We start from the raw sequence: 14,132 nt of genomic DNA, 5'->3' as shown, positions 1-14,132 counted from the left end.
GTGTTTTGTGTAAAGGTTACTATATATATATATATATATATATATATATATATATATATATATATATATATATATATATATATATACACACACTCACCTAAAGGATTATTAGGAACACCATACTAATACTGTGTTTGACTCCCTTTCGCCTTCAGAACTGCCTTAATTCTACGTGGCATTGATTCAACAAGGTGCTGAAAGCATTCTTTAGAAATGTTGGCCCATATTGATAGGATAGCATCTTGCAGTTGATGGAGATTTGTGGGATGCACATCAAGGGCACGAAGCTCCCGTTCCACCACATCCCAAAGATGCTCTATTAGGTTGAGATCTGGTGACTGTGGGGGCCATTTTAGTACAGTGAACTCATTGTCATGTTCAAGAAACCAATTTGAATTGATTCGAGCTTTGTGACATGGTGCATTATCCTGCTGGAAGTAGCCATCAGAGGATGGGTACATGGTGGCCATAAAGGGATGGACATGGTCAGAAACAATGCTCGTGGTAGGCCGTGGCATTTAAACGATGCCCAATTGGCACTAAGAGGCCTAAAGTGTGCCAAGAAAACATCCCCCACACCATTACACCACCACCACCAGCCTGCACAGTGGTAACAAGGCATGATGGATCCATGTTCTCATTCTGTTTACGCCAAATTCTGTCTCTACCATCTGAATGTCTCAACAGAAATCGAGACTCATCAGACCAGGCAACATTTTTCCAGTCTTCAACTGTCCAATTTTGGTGAGCTCTTGCAAATTGTAGCCTCTTTTTCCTATTTGTAGTGGAGATGAGTGGTACCCGGTGGGGTCTTCTGCTGTTGTAGCCCATCCGCCTCAAGGTTGTGCATGTTGTGGCTTCACAAATGCTTTGCTGCATACCTCGGTCGTAACGAGTGGTTATTTCAGGCAAAGTTGCTCTTTTATCAGCTTGAATCAGTCGGCCCATTCTCCTCTGACCTCTGGCATCAACAAGGCATTTTCGCCCACAGGACTGCCGCAAACTGGATGTTTTTCCCTTTTCACACCATTCTTTGTAAACCCTAGAAATGATTGTGCGTGAAAATCCCAGTAACTGAGCAGATTGTGAAATACTCAGACTGGCCCGTCTGGCACCAACAACCATTTCCCATTCTTTCCCATTCTGACATTCAGTTTGGAGTTCAGGAGATTGTCTTGACCAGGACCACACCCCTAAATGCATTGAAGCAACTGCCATGTGATTGGTTGATTAGATAATTGCATTAATGAGAAATTGAACAGGTGTTCCTAATAATCCTTTAGGTGAGTGTGTGTATATATATATCTATATATATATCTGTATATATATATATATATATATATATATATATATATATATATAGTATATATATATATATATATATATAGATATATATATAGATATAGATATATAGATCTTTATTTTCAAAGGAACAAGACTCTGTAACTGGCAATCAATATCTTTCGAAACAACACACCTCAATTCATCAAATGATTAAGTTAAGCAATTTCTGCTCCCTTTAGTTTAGAGCAGAGCATATGAGTGTTCTTTGGGATTTTTTTATGTGCTGCTAGCTGATTTGCATGCCTAAGCTTATTTATTAGACATGCTGTAGTTTTGCACAAATTTACATAGATGTATCTGGATGGGTGTTTTTTTTCTAAATAAGAGTGTTTGGAGGCACATCGTTATTAGTCAAAATTGACTTTAAATTGTCTTATTGTAAACACTTCATGTTATCTGTTATCATTACTGTATTTATAAAGTGGCAGGAGGCCTTTGCAAACACATTTTGTTGCAATGGGTCATTGCGATACTTGGTCAATCAATTCTTATTCTATCCATATCAGCTGCAATGCCACCATGTTCTGGAATTATTCTCATAATTACACTTCTTGGGAAAGAGCGCAGTGAACTATGTTGAACAAAGTGGATGATGTAAAGTTTTGATGTGATGCACAAATGTATCAGTTTGTCACAGTACACTATTGTAATGTGTTTACAGTGGGACTGGTATGTTAAACAAATCTAATCACTGCTTTATATTTAAGAAATAGGTTTTAGTTTTGAATATTTATATTCAGTTTGTCAATTGCAAAATTTGTATGGCCTTGTTCTATAGTTTTTTTAAGTGTGATCCCACTGTACATACTGTGCCACCTTTTGAGAGTGATCCTATTTATTTTTAGCTTAATAAATGTCTTATCATGTTTCTTGATGTGGCACAGGGTGTTTTGGTTTATGGTGAATTTTAGTCTGTAAACTAACCTTTTGGATGATTTATTTTCAAGATGAAATACAGTGTCAATACTGTATGTCCTTCAAATTTATAAAAATGTGGTTAAACTGCTTTGTTTGGCTGTAATTGTGTTTCTTTTTTATATTTTATGTTTTTCCCTGTTCTGTGTTTTTGACAACAATTTCTCATTTCTATAGACAGTTTTTTATGACTGTATAACTGGTGTATTAGGGCTTGAAAGACCACATTTAGCTTCATAACCTTTTAGAATTTCTGGAATACCATATATTTCTATTCTGAGCACTCCGCATATTATTTTTTTTATTTATTAAAAATGGGATGTGTTGTGGATTTTTTTATTTTTTGTTGATAATTTATTTATTTTGTCATGGTTTAAAAGGTTAAATAGAATACTTACTGTTACTTGTTTCTTTATATTAGTTTTTCTTCTTATACATGTGCTTTAGATGTAATGTATAATCAATTGTTCATTTTAATTTATATGTATATTTCATAATTCACAACAGAGATTATACAACACTGTATGTGTTGAGTGTTGGTTAGCGTTTAAAGCACCGACCATTAGTAGTGTATGTATGCCAAAGAAATTTGGATTTATGTCTTACTCTTTTCAGCCAAGTACATTTTGCTCAGAAAACAATCATGTGGAAAATGCTGAATTAGATGTACAAGCAGCATTGTTGTGCAAATAGATATTCAAATTAAGTTTCAAATAAAGAGTTTCTTTTTCAAAAAACTTGTTCAGTGTGTGTTCATTACGTTTATTATATTATTAACTGTTATATGAATAAACCTCTGCATATTAAACTTACATTGATATCTGTGAACAGTCACTCAAATGTAGGTTAGAATACCAGTCAAGTACAATGAATAATATAACTACATGGTTAAAAGTAATGCAAAGTGTGTAACAGAATTTGGAAAATAATAAACAGGTAGTCCCGCCTTTAACAATGTTGCTATGTCGATTCGCTCAAGCAAACAAACAAAGCATTGTAGAAAGCACCACAGATATAACCATAATGGCAAGGGTCCTATTGGACTAGTATTAGACTATGCACAACTGAGCGTTCTAAAAGAAGTAAGATCAAATAACATGCAGATTGTAACAATTTAATGACAAATATCCATAACATCTGCAACTTTTAAATATATATTCATGTTAAGGTCCTGGAGGGAGTCAGTGGACAGAAATATAAACCATATATTTTTGTTCATGTTATTAAAGGAAAATTCTGCGTTCAATACAATTTAAGCTCATTTAACGTCCCTCCTTTTCTTAAAAAATAAAAATAAAAAGCAAAAATCAAGGTTACAGAGAGGCACTTAAAATGGAAGTGAATGGGACAAAGGCAGAAATGTGAAGCATATAATTTTATAACAGCATTTACATTCATTCTTCTGTTAAAACTTGTGTATTATTTGAAATGTTAAATGGTTAAAACCCCTAGTTTTTTTACACTGACTGACCCTGTCAGAAGTACGAGGTTTAGGCAATCTGTTGTCTCTTTCAGTCTTGTGCAGAGCATTGCGTTCCTCAACCAGTCGCTCAAAGTTACAGGAATACATCTGCAGCTGGCAAATCAGGTTCTCCATGTAGCTCTCATTTGCCTGGTTGTCCAGACTATTCAACACCAAATTAGGTAATCATTTATTTGAGACATTCCAAACATGAATTACTTTAGTTCAGTTGTCAGATGGTCCACATCTAGACTAATGGTCTAAATCATTTTCCTATTATGTTATTTGTCTACCAAGATTTTTCAATGTTGTATAAACAAAAAGCATATAAAAAATGACCTGACAATCTTCTGTAGGTTGATTTCTATCTTTTTGAAGTCTTGTCTTCTATCTGGGACTTTGTCCCAACAATTTCTGATTAGCATGCACACCTGTAAAAACAGATTAATTGAATGTAGAAATGTAAGAAATATGGAGCCTTTCTACCTTTTGAATTTTTTTTATTAGAGTAATTATTGTATTCAGGTTAATTCAGTGGTTTAATAATATTTTTGACATGAACAAAACTTGTTGATTTACATCAATTTAGCACATGTTTCTCAGTGGATTGTGACCTGACTTGTGTAAGGGTGCTTGACACATAATAATAATAATGTGTCTGTGGACATAAGAAAATATTACAAATAAATAAATAAGATTTTATGTTAAAATTTAGATTAATGTATAAGGGATAAGTGTAGCTATATTCTACAAAATTAGGCTGTTTCATGTTTACTACCAGTACATTTTTGGCCTTCTTTTTTTTTCAATGAACAAGTAAATTTTAAAAAAATAGGAAAAACTGAGTATGGTCATAAAAACGCATTTGTGCATGGAACTACTTTCTTATGTGACTGATCAGAATCTGCCGTTGCTGGTTCAAAATAAATTATGCGTAAAAAGTTATTGGATAAACAAGGATGGATGGATGTGTGTCTGTGTGTGTGTGTGTGTGTGTGTGTGTGTGTGTGTAGAGAGAGAGAGAGAGAGAGCATGTGTGATCACCTGTTGCCACACCCAAGCAGAGATGCTGTCAGCTTTCTGAAGATCAGCTTTCTCAGTGGAAAATAGCCATCCATGCCAGGGTATTCCTCTTTATTTCACGGTAGCTGGTGCGCAATAGTCATTCTCCAAAGAAACCGCAATGTCCTCTACCATTTTAATGTATGTATGTATGTATCTGAGGGTTGTCCCCCCCTAAAATATCATTAAAATATGTGTATTGTAAATAATGTAATGATATATTCTTAAAATAATTGTTTAAGAAATAAAATAATACAAATGCAAACAGGGCAACAACAAAAAAAGTTTTAAACATTTTGAGTCCCCCCTCCCTTGCCTCACAGTGCTTTGGTCCACTGCCTCCGCCCCTTTTACCTCACCACCGACACACACACATTCCGGTGGCGGGAGAGAAGAACAAAGTTTTTGAGTAGTTGTGGAACTCCAGTAAGTCAATGTTATTTTATTCACTTTAAACATCGGATGAAGTGATTATTTTCTCTTTAATATAGATGATGCTGAGTCATCAATAAATCATGTCAAAAAACAAATATATGATTGTGTAATTGTGTAGCAATGTACTTTTTCACTGATGCAGTCTGCTATGTTAACGATTATAACGTTTAATGTTACCCTTGTTTAATAAAGTCTATGCGTTTACCTAGCTTGAAGAAAACCTAAAATACTATGTGAAGGACGCAAGATAATTGGATCATTATTATATTACAGCGTGGTGAACCTATGAACCTAACATTTTTAAACAACTATTGCTTTGTGTTTTTGGCCAGATAAAATGACAGAGAAAAGAAAAACGGACATAAGATCATTTTTCAGTGCACCAAAACGCAAACTAAGTAGAAAATTAAGGCAGGCAAAACATCTTTTAAGAATGGGTGCTTATGGAAATACTAATGTCACGGTACGTATCCTTGCAAGTAGAATTTGGCCTGTATTATTGGTGTCCCCTTCAAAAATTGCTCTTGAGAATTGTTATGTTTATTGTCCCCCCCAACATTTTGATGAAATTTTCACCCCTGCCGGTAAGAGTTGAGTTCTGTAATAAATCAGTCTGTTGTGTCTCAGCTGTGAAGAGCCTTAATGCTGAAGTTGTTCATTTAAAGAAGTTTAAAGCTATTTTCTAGCTTTAGTAATGTAGTAGTAATACGAGCGATCACGGAGTGCTGTTGTATGTAAACAATGACTGACGGATTCACTTCACATCACCAACTCGCTCATATTACTCACAAAAATTATCTTTAGGCACCACCTGCTGGCTAACATATGTAATGTAAAAAAAAATAGATGTAAAAAAAGAGAAACAGCCTAAACACATATGGACTGCTCTTACACTTTAGTTTAGGATGAAGAACAAAAGCGGAGTGATACACACAGTGAAGTCTCCCAGTGCTGATGGTGTCAGACCATCAGTGGTTATGGAGCATCTCTCGTCCAATCAGATTCGAGGACCGGAACTAACTGTTGTGTGTGTATATTAAAGTGAATTTTGCCTGACATCTTTTGTGTTGAATGGAAGAAAGTCAGTCATACAGATTTTGAACAACACAGGGGTGAGTAAATTATGACAAAAATTCAATTTCTGGGTCAACTATCATCTGGCAGCGTGGGCGTGGTCAAGCGTCCGTCCGGAGAGAGAGAATGCGGTAAGGGCGCTTACACCTGAGCTAAATTATGTCCACCTCTCTCTAATTCCAGTGAGCACAGGGAGAGCGGCATATAAACGGCCACGCCTCCGCTAGAGAGAGATAACGACATGAGTGACCAGTGCCTGGCGTGTCTTTTTAAATGTTTATTGTGAAGCTGAAGAGTTTTGATTGATGTTTGTGTTTCTGCAACTACGGGCACTTTTGACTATCCCAATTTAAAAAAAAATCAACCTCTATGAATTTCAATTTTAACCATCACGGTCTGTAATACATATAAAAATGTACACAAAATAGAATGTAGTCGTTAAGATTTTTATCTGGAACACGTTTATTTTTTATGTTTTTCAGGTCATCTTCTTAAAAAGTGTCCTTACCGCAACGTTACAATAACATTCATTTTATACATTTTTCTTTAGTAATTTCTATTAAAAAAATTAATATATTTAAATAGCTTTTTCAAATTTGATGCAGTTTTGTAAATACTGATATAAAAAAAATTATATACAAAATAGGGAATTTCATGTTTTTTCTATGCCATGTAAAAAATTACAGTAACCTTAGATGTCAATTGTTTCCATACACACAAAAGATAACATATTTAACTTTTTATGACAGATGTTGCAATTTCAATGTGTTAATCATCTCAGCTTAAATGTAAAAAATGTTTTTTGCAAATGAAAATGTGAAAAAAATGAAAATAGAGCAGTGCTGCGGTAATGACATCTTGTTGTCGGTAAGGACACAATGTTAAACTGCCACGAAATCAAAAACAGGCTACTGTAGAGAACAACAGTAAAAGAACCAGAAAACAAAAGGTATTGCATGTGTAAAAGATAGTAGCAGTTTTGCAGTAAATAACTATTTTAATTAACTCTTACTCTTTTAACTGCTTCAAAAATATTGTCTCCTAAAGTTGATGTTGCACGAACATTAATAATATACTAAACTAACACAAACCCATAACACTAACCGCATCTCACCATAACATTACATTTTTGTACCATACCCAATTATTTCTCATTTCTGACTGAGAAGTAATCTCATTGCAACATTTAGGCTTTTGGTACATGTACAGGTAACTAATTAAAACGAGAACAGAGTTCCTTCCAAACTGAGTCGGTAAGCTTCATGTGTCTTGATGTCACTGGTTGTAGTTCTGGCACAAGCCCAACAACATTCTCATGAGTGTACCAGATCACATCATCCTTCATTGGCCAAAAAAACCTATTGGCCCCAACCCTGTGCATTGTTTTGACGAAAGCACAACTTTGAGTATCAACATCTTGGATGATGCTTGGATATGGGTCATTGTCATACACAATTACACACCATTTACCAATCAGCCCCTCGTTTACATCAGAAATGTTTTTTATCGCATTGACTTCCTGGAATGACGGATGATGCTGATGGAGGACTCCTGTGGAAGGCTCAGATGCACAAGCAAAGGTGACGCACTGTGGGCTGAAGCAGGTGCATGGATCTGGGTTTCTGCAGAAGCAGCTCAGCACTCTCCACATGATTTGCCCAGAGACTGATGTGTGGATCTGAAAAATATAGTATTTTGGATACTTGGTAGAATACACTTTGCTGGAATAGCCTGTCCGCCATGAACTGTGCATTTTCACACAGTTTACAGAGACATGTTTCCCTGTCTTTGAATGATGGATGTACAACCCAAAATGGTTTTCTCTTGCAAAATTCAGTGTAGGAGATTTTGATGTTTGGGTTCTCTGCTTTGAACTTTAGGTGTAGATTCTTAAATGAATCAGAGAGTAGGCACTTCTGCATTTTCAGTTGCTTCCTAGTTATTGTATCCCGTTTACTTGTGGTGGCCCTGCTGTTGTCATCCCTTTCAAGAAAATGTGCCAATGTTATTTCATCTGCTTTGGTGATCACAATTGATTGTTGTTTCCTGTGATATTCCAGAGAGTTTGGCCTCTTTTGATTGGCTCTCATCATCTTTTGTGAAAACCCAAACACGTATTTCCCGAGCCGATATTTCTTAATGATCTTTCCTGCAATCACATTTGAAAGGATCTGCTTCTCCTTGGGGTTGGTCAGTGACTTGTTACCCTCTTTTAGCTCTGACATAATGACATTATGAAACAGTAAGACCCGTTTAATTTGGTGTTGGGATGTGCGAATCTGGTGGCGAACTTTGGTTTGGGGTGAATCTGTTGGGGACAGTTTTTTGAAAGCCTGAAACAACGCTTCCTGTATTTTTCAACTGAGGCCACTGACTTCTTTAGCTTGTACTTTGCATCTCTTGAGTTCGCAGTACATCTTTGATTGACACTTATTTACTTTTTTACGCCCCTCTTAAAAGCAGCTTCCACATTAGGTGAAGGTTCTAGTGGAGCAGCAAGTAAGTCCTCATCAGATGGGGATATTGGTGGTGTGTTTGTTGATACAAACTTATTTGAGGCATTCAGTACTTTTTGTTTTGCCCTCTAGTTTTTTTTATTTATCCTCCACTGCCTTCTTTTCAGGTTTTTCTCTCTTTTTGTTAGCTGGGAGACAGTTTTTATCTGCCCACTTTCCTTTCTCTTTTTGTAGCACTCTTTTTCCTTCTGCAGATAGTCTGCATATCTCTCTGGGTCTTTTTTCATTTCCTCTCTGCATTTTTTTGATCGTATTGTTGATAAATTTGGTGTCATCTAGGGTTAAAAATGGCATGTTTATATATATACTAATATATATACTAATATATACTTCAGTACTAATAATATACTGAATATTTGTAATTTAATATACAGTAAACCTTGAATTTGTCTCTACATCAACACAAGGTCTTTACCGCAACACCTAAATTTGCTGCGGTAAAGACATGTTGCGGAAATTACATTTTTGCTAATATTTTAGCTAATTGGCAGTTAGCAAGGCCTACCACATTAGTTTTGACTCTTAGCATCTTAATATACATGAATTCAACAGTAAAATAAATTATTTTTAAAATGTAGTTCAAAATACACAATTATTAAGCTGAATGGTAAGGACGCACAATAAATACTAGAGCAGAAAATATGATGTTTACCTTATTTTTTTGGTATCTTGTGAGTGAGGTAGTGTGGTGGCCTAGTCTGTCAGCAATGTGCTCAAGAGATAATTTCTGTTTCCATAGAAACTAGACTTGTTTGTGTTCGATAACATTTCATAATAAAAGCTTTTTTCATTGTTGTGGTAAGGACTCAAAAGTGTGGGACAGGCACATTTAGTTAAAAAATCATAAAAATGATCAGTAAATAATACAAAGAATTTTAAGATGCTGTAAATGAATCTGTATATTAAACAATTCCATTTGAAATAATGTCAAATTGTAATTAAATTAGCTTATTTTATGTATCTCAACATTGAGACCACAGGTGTGGGACATTAACAAAAATGGTGTTTTGAGCTATAAATGCTTCATAATATTATATTTAATCACATTAATCAGTAATTATATTTTTTGTGTGTGTAATGGCACTGTGAATATATTTATGAAACATCAAATGACAAATTTTAACATAAATCTAAAATTTCACTGCTGGGACTTAAAAGTGCCCGTAGTTGCAGAAACACATAAATACACACTGTGAAGCTGAAGTCTCAGAGAAGTTTATCTGATTAAACTGAGAAAAGCTCTGAGAAGAGTGCACTCAATTTTGAAGGCAGAGAAATAAAGAGCCTTATTTGTTTCCTCCCTTCCATCTACGAGCTTGGAGTTCTTACATATCCCTTCAAAGTTAAATGTTGCAAAGGGCATAATAAAATTATATATATATATATAATTTATTTAAAAAAATGGACTGCATCCATGTGCAAGGTGAAGCATGATGGGAAAATCCCCAGTAGGGGTCACTATGTGTGTGTGTTGATGGAGTTATAAAGGAGTAAGAAACACATACAGTCTATTACTATTTCTTTCTCTCTCACCAGCACGATCAGAGCAGGAGTTTGTGTACAATGTGCACTTCCTCTTCATGATCTCCATGGAAATTATGGCAAAAATGTAGACATCCCTTTTCTGAGAGATCCCTGTTTTCCATAAATGTTCAGGTTCCAAATGCAAATAAGGAAAACATTAGAACTTATAACTATGGCTAAATAAAACAAGAGTGGAAATAACTTAAATTATTTGTCCGGATAGTAAAACAATTTTCAACTTTAATGGGAATGAGAATTGTATTAAAGCCAAAGATAGCAATAGGAAAAGAGAAAAGATTGTGTTAGCATGTTCATATACATGACACAGACTCAATGATGGCTCCAATGACACAGAATGGAACTGAATGAGATCTTGTTACTCATGCCTGCATACTTTGGAGAGTGAGCATAACTTTAGACGTTGTGTAATTAATGTCAAATTATTGTTTTATTTGTTTGTAGAGGCTTTTGGAAACTGGCATAAATTATTTGATTAATTAATGATTCCAGTGCTGTATCAACATAAAATTTAAAAGTTACAGGTGACATGATTGGGAACAAAACAAAAAGCAGGGAGCCACCTTATTTACACAGTGAGATACATAATGTCAAATTAGAAAAAAAGAAAGAAAAAAGTACAATTTTGGCTCGTTTATTTTTTTTTTTAAGTTTTTTTTTGGAAGAGTCCCATAATTTACCATAACCTAAATAATAATAAAACAAAGGTTTTCTTTAAAATTATACCAAACACTCTTTGTCTTTTGTAGACTTAGAAGTCTTTAATTTTGAGCATAACCCCTGAAACACGGAAATCGCCTTGGTTACGTACAGTATATTAACTATAGTCATATAGTATGAATGAACTCCTTCACAAACCCAGTCGATAAGGAGTTTATTTATAATGTAAGTGCTTGTGACTTATGGTAAATTACAATGGCCTGAATGCAGGCAATTGTGTAAAAAGATGGGGACCTCATCCTTAAAGGGAGAAGCATAAGTATATATATTTGGCCAATGAAATGGCAAGTGCTCTAAACAGAGAGGACTTGTGAAGAGAGATACATTACGTCTAGGTTGTAAAACCTTGCAAATGTGTTTTGAGAAGACCATCCTGCTGCAAAACATATGTCTTGTAAGGGCACACCATTCTTCCATGCCCATGAGGAGGCCATGTTTCTAGTTGAGTGTGCTTTAATGTCAATTGGGCAAGTCTTACCCTGCAACTCACAAGCCAGAGCAATTGCTTCGACAATCCAGTGAGAAAGGCTTTGCTTTGAGACAGACATTCCTTTCATGCATCCTTCATAGCATACAAAGAGATGATCAGACAGTCTGAACTGGTGTGTGCGCTCAACAGGGTGTGGTTAGGACCTTAGGCACAAAGCCTTTTCTGGGTTTGACAGTGGGTTTTGAAAGACCAGGGCCAAACTCCATTGAAGCCTCCATTTGCCCAGTATCACCCCTTGGCGTGACATTAGGTCCATGCCATAATTCAGATGGCCTGTGACATATATCGCTCTCAGGAAGAGGACGTGTCAGTCTCAACAGTGGCGGTGAATGAATTCCAGCTTGCCGGTTTATATTTGCCACAACTGTCATGATGTCTGAGCGAACCAGGACATGACAGTTTGCTATTTCAGACTGAAAAGCCTTTAAGGCTAGGAATACAGCCGATAGCTCTAGGCAGTTGATGTGCCATGCTTTCTTCACTCCTGTCCAGGTGCTGAAAGTCAGGCATTGGTCACACACCGCCCCCTAACCTGTGTTGGAAGCATCCATAGTCACTACTTTCCATCTGACAATCTGCCCCAGTGCAACACCTTGCTGGTAAAATGCAGGAGCTTATACAGTGACGGGATATAGTGATATCCTTGGCGCCAAGCATGTTGTGGTATGCGGCGCTTCAGCCAGCACTGAAGAGGTCTCATGTATAAGTGGTGGTGGTGTAGTGGTCTAAGCACATAACTGGTAATCTGGTAATCAGAGGGATGCTGGTTCTAGCCCCACAGCCGCCACCATTGTGTCCTTGAGCAAGGCGCTTAACTCCAGGTTGCTCAAGGGGGATTGTCCCTGTAATAATTGCACTGTAAGTCGCTTTGTATAAAAGCATCTGCCAAATGCATAAATGTAAATGTATAAGAGACCTAATGGAATGATGGTGGATGCCACCACCATAAATCCCAATGCTTTTTGAAACAGCTTCAGTGGAAGTGTTCTCCCCAGTTTGAACTGAGACAGACACGCGCCCACTCATGGAGTCGAGGCGGACTCCCAAAAAGGAGATTTGTTAGCTGGGGGAGTGCGTGCTCTTTGCCCAAACTGTTTAGATTCTGTTTAAAACCATAGAAGACAGAACGCCATTGAAATGGGGTGGTTGGCGTGCAAATTAGATCGAATAATCATATTCAATAATTGTTTGCACCCATTCAGAAATACCATTTAGGGCTCGCCACACATCCTCGTAACAGGACAGAGGGCAATTTGGTTTGCTCACTGTATGATATGATGAGTCGCTCACCATAGGGAAGCGGTTGCGCATAATCTGTGTGCTTTGAAGAGGAAAAGTGCTCTTTACTGAGAACGTATGTGCATCTTGTGTATTTGCAACGAGTGCTGTATTCTTTTTTGCATTTATTGCATTTTATATAGCATTTATTTGAATGCAAGACGCAGAAACAACATTTTGAACAATGTTGTAAACAACAATATTACCTTCCCGACAAACAGCAGTGAGGAGATGGGGAACAGTGTTTTGTGTCTCCAAATGAGCCGTCTTTGGAGCAGATTCAGAGTTACCCACAGCCTCTGCTTTCCACTTCAAAGGGCTGTGCCCGTCAGGAGTGCTTTTGCTGTGCGGCTGCTTCCATTTGGGCTATGGCTTGCGGTGGCTCAGCAGTGGCAGGTTCCGGCGCCGATGCAGCAGGTATAGGGCTTTTAGTCAAGCACTGGCTCAAAACAGAGCGAGCCGGCGTTTAGGCATAAAGTGTTTCATAGCCTGTGTTTGTTGCTGAGTCACGATGTAATGCTCAGCAAACTTATTCACAGAGCCGCCAAAGAGGCCAGCTGAAGACACTGGAGCATTCAACAGAGTGGCTTTTTCTTTATCACTCATTTCTATGAGAGTCAGCAAAACATGTCGATCCAGAACTACTAGGTTGCCCATGGACTTGCCGATGGCCTACACAGTGAATTTCGTGGCATGTAGCACTAAGTCTATAGTGGTGTAGCTTTTTGCATGTATCTGGATCGAAGCCTTGCTCATCCATTTGCTTTAGGAGCTTGGCTTTAAATACCTGGAGCACTGTCATCGCGTGGAGGGCTGAGCCAGCTTGGCCCATTACTGAGTAAGCTTCTCCAGCCATTGTGGATGTTTGTCGACACGGCTTGGAAGGATGTATGGGGCGTGATTTCCACACCCTGTTACTTGCTAAGCAGAGGGTTGACGCTATCACCTCCTCCACATGAGGTCGTTGGGCATAACCATACTCTTCCCTGTGATCCACATTTGAGAGGATGGCATCACTTGCCAGCATGCTGAGAAGGGTGCACGCCAGGACATAGACAGTTCATTATGAACTTCGGGGAAGAATGGGGCAGATTTGTGGAATGCAGCCGCTTCACGGCGTCCAGACTGCAGGAACAATTCGAGGCGAGACTGTTCAGGTTCCTCTGGGGGAGACAACTCGAGATTAAGCTCTTCGACCGCCCTTGTAAAGATGCGGCGCATCTCCCTGTCAGAGGTGCGTGGCAGCATCATCCACTGACCATTCACCTGATGCAGCGAGAGACAAGACATCGTC

Source organism: Xyrauchen texanus, chromosome 33 (assembly GCF_025860055.1).
Source record: "Xyrauchen texanus isolate HMW12.3.18 chromosome 33, RBS_HiC_50CHRs, whole genome shotgun sequence".
Classification (NCBI taxonomy): domain Eukaryota; kingdom Metazoa; phylum Chordata; class Actinopteri; order Cypriniformes; family Catostomidae; genus Xyrauchen; species Xyrauchen texanus.
This window is presented reverse-complemented; position numbering follows the sequence as displayed.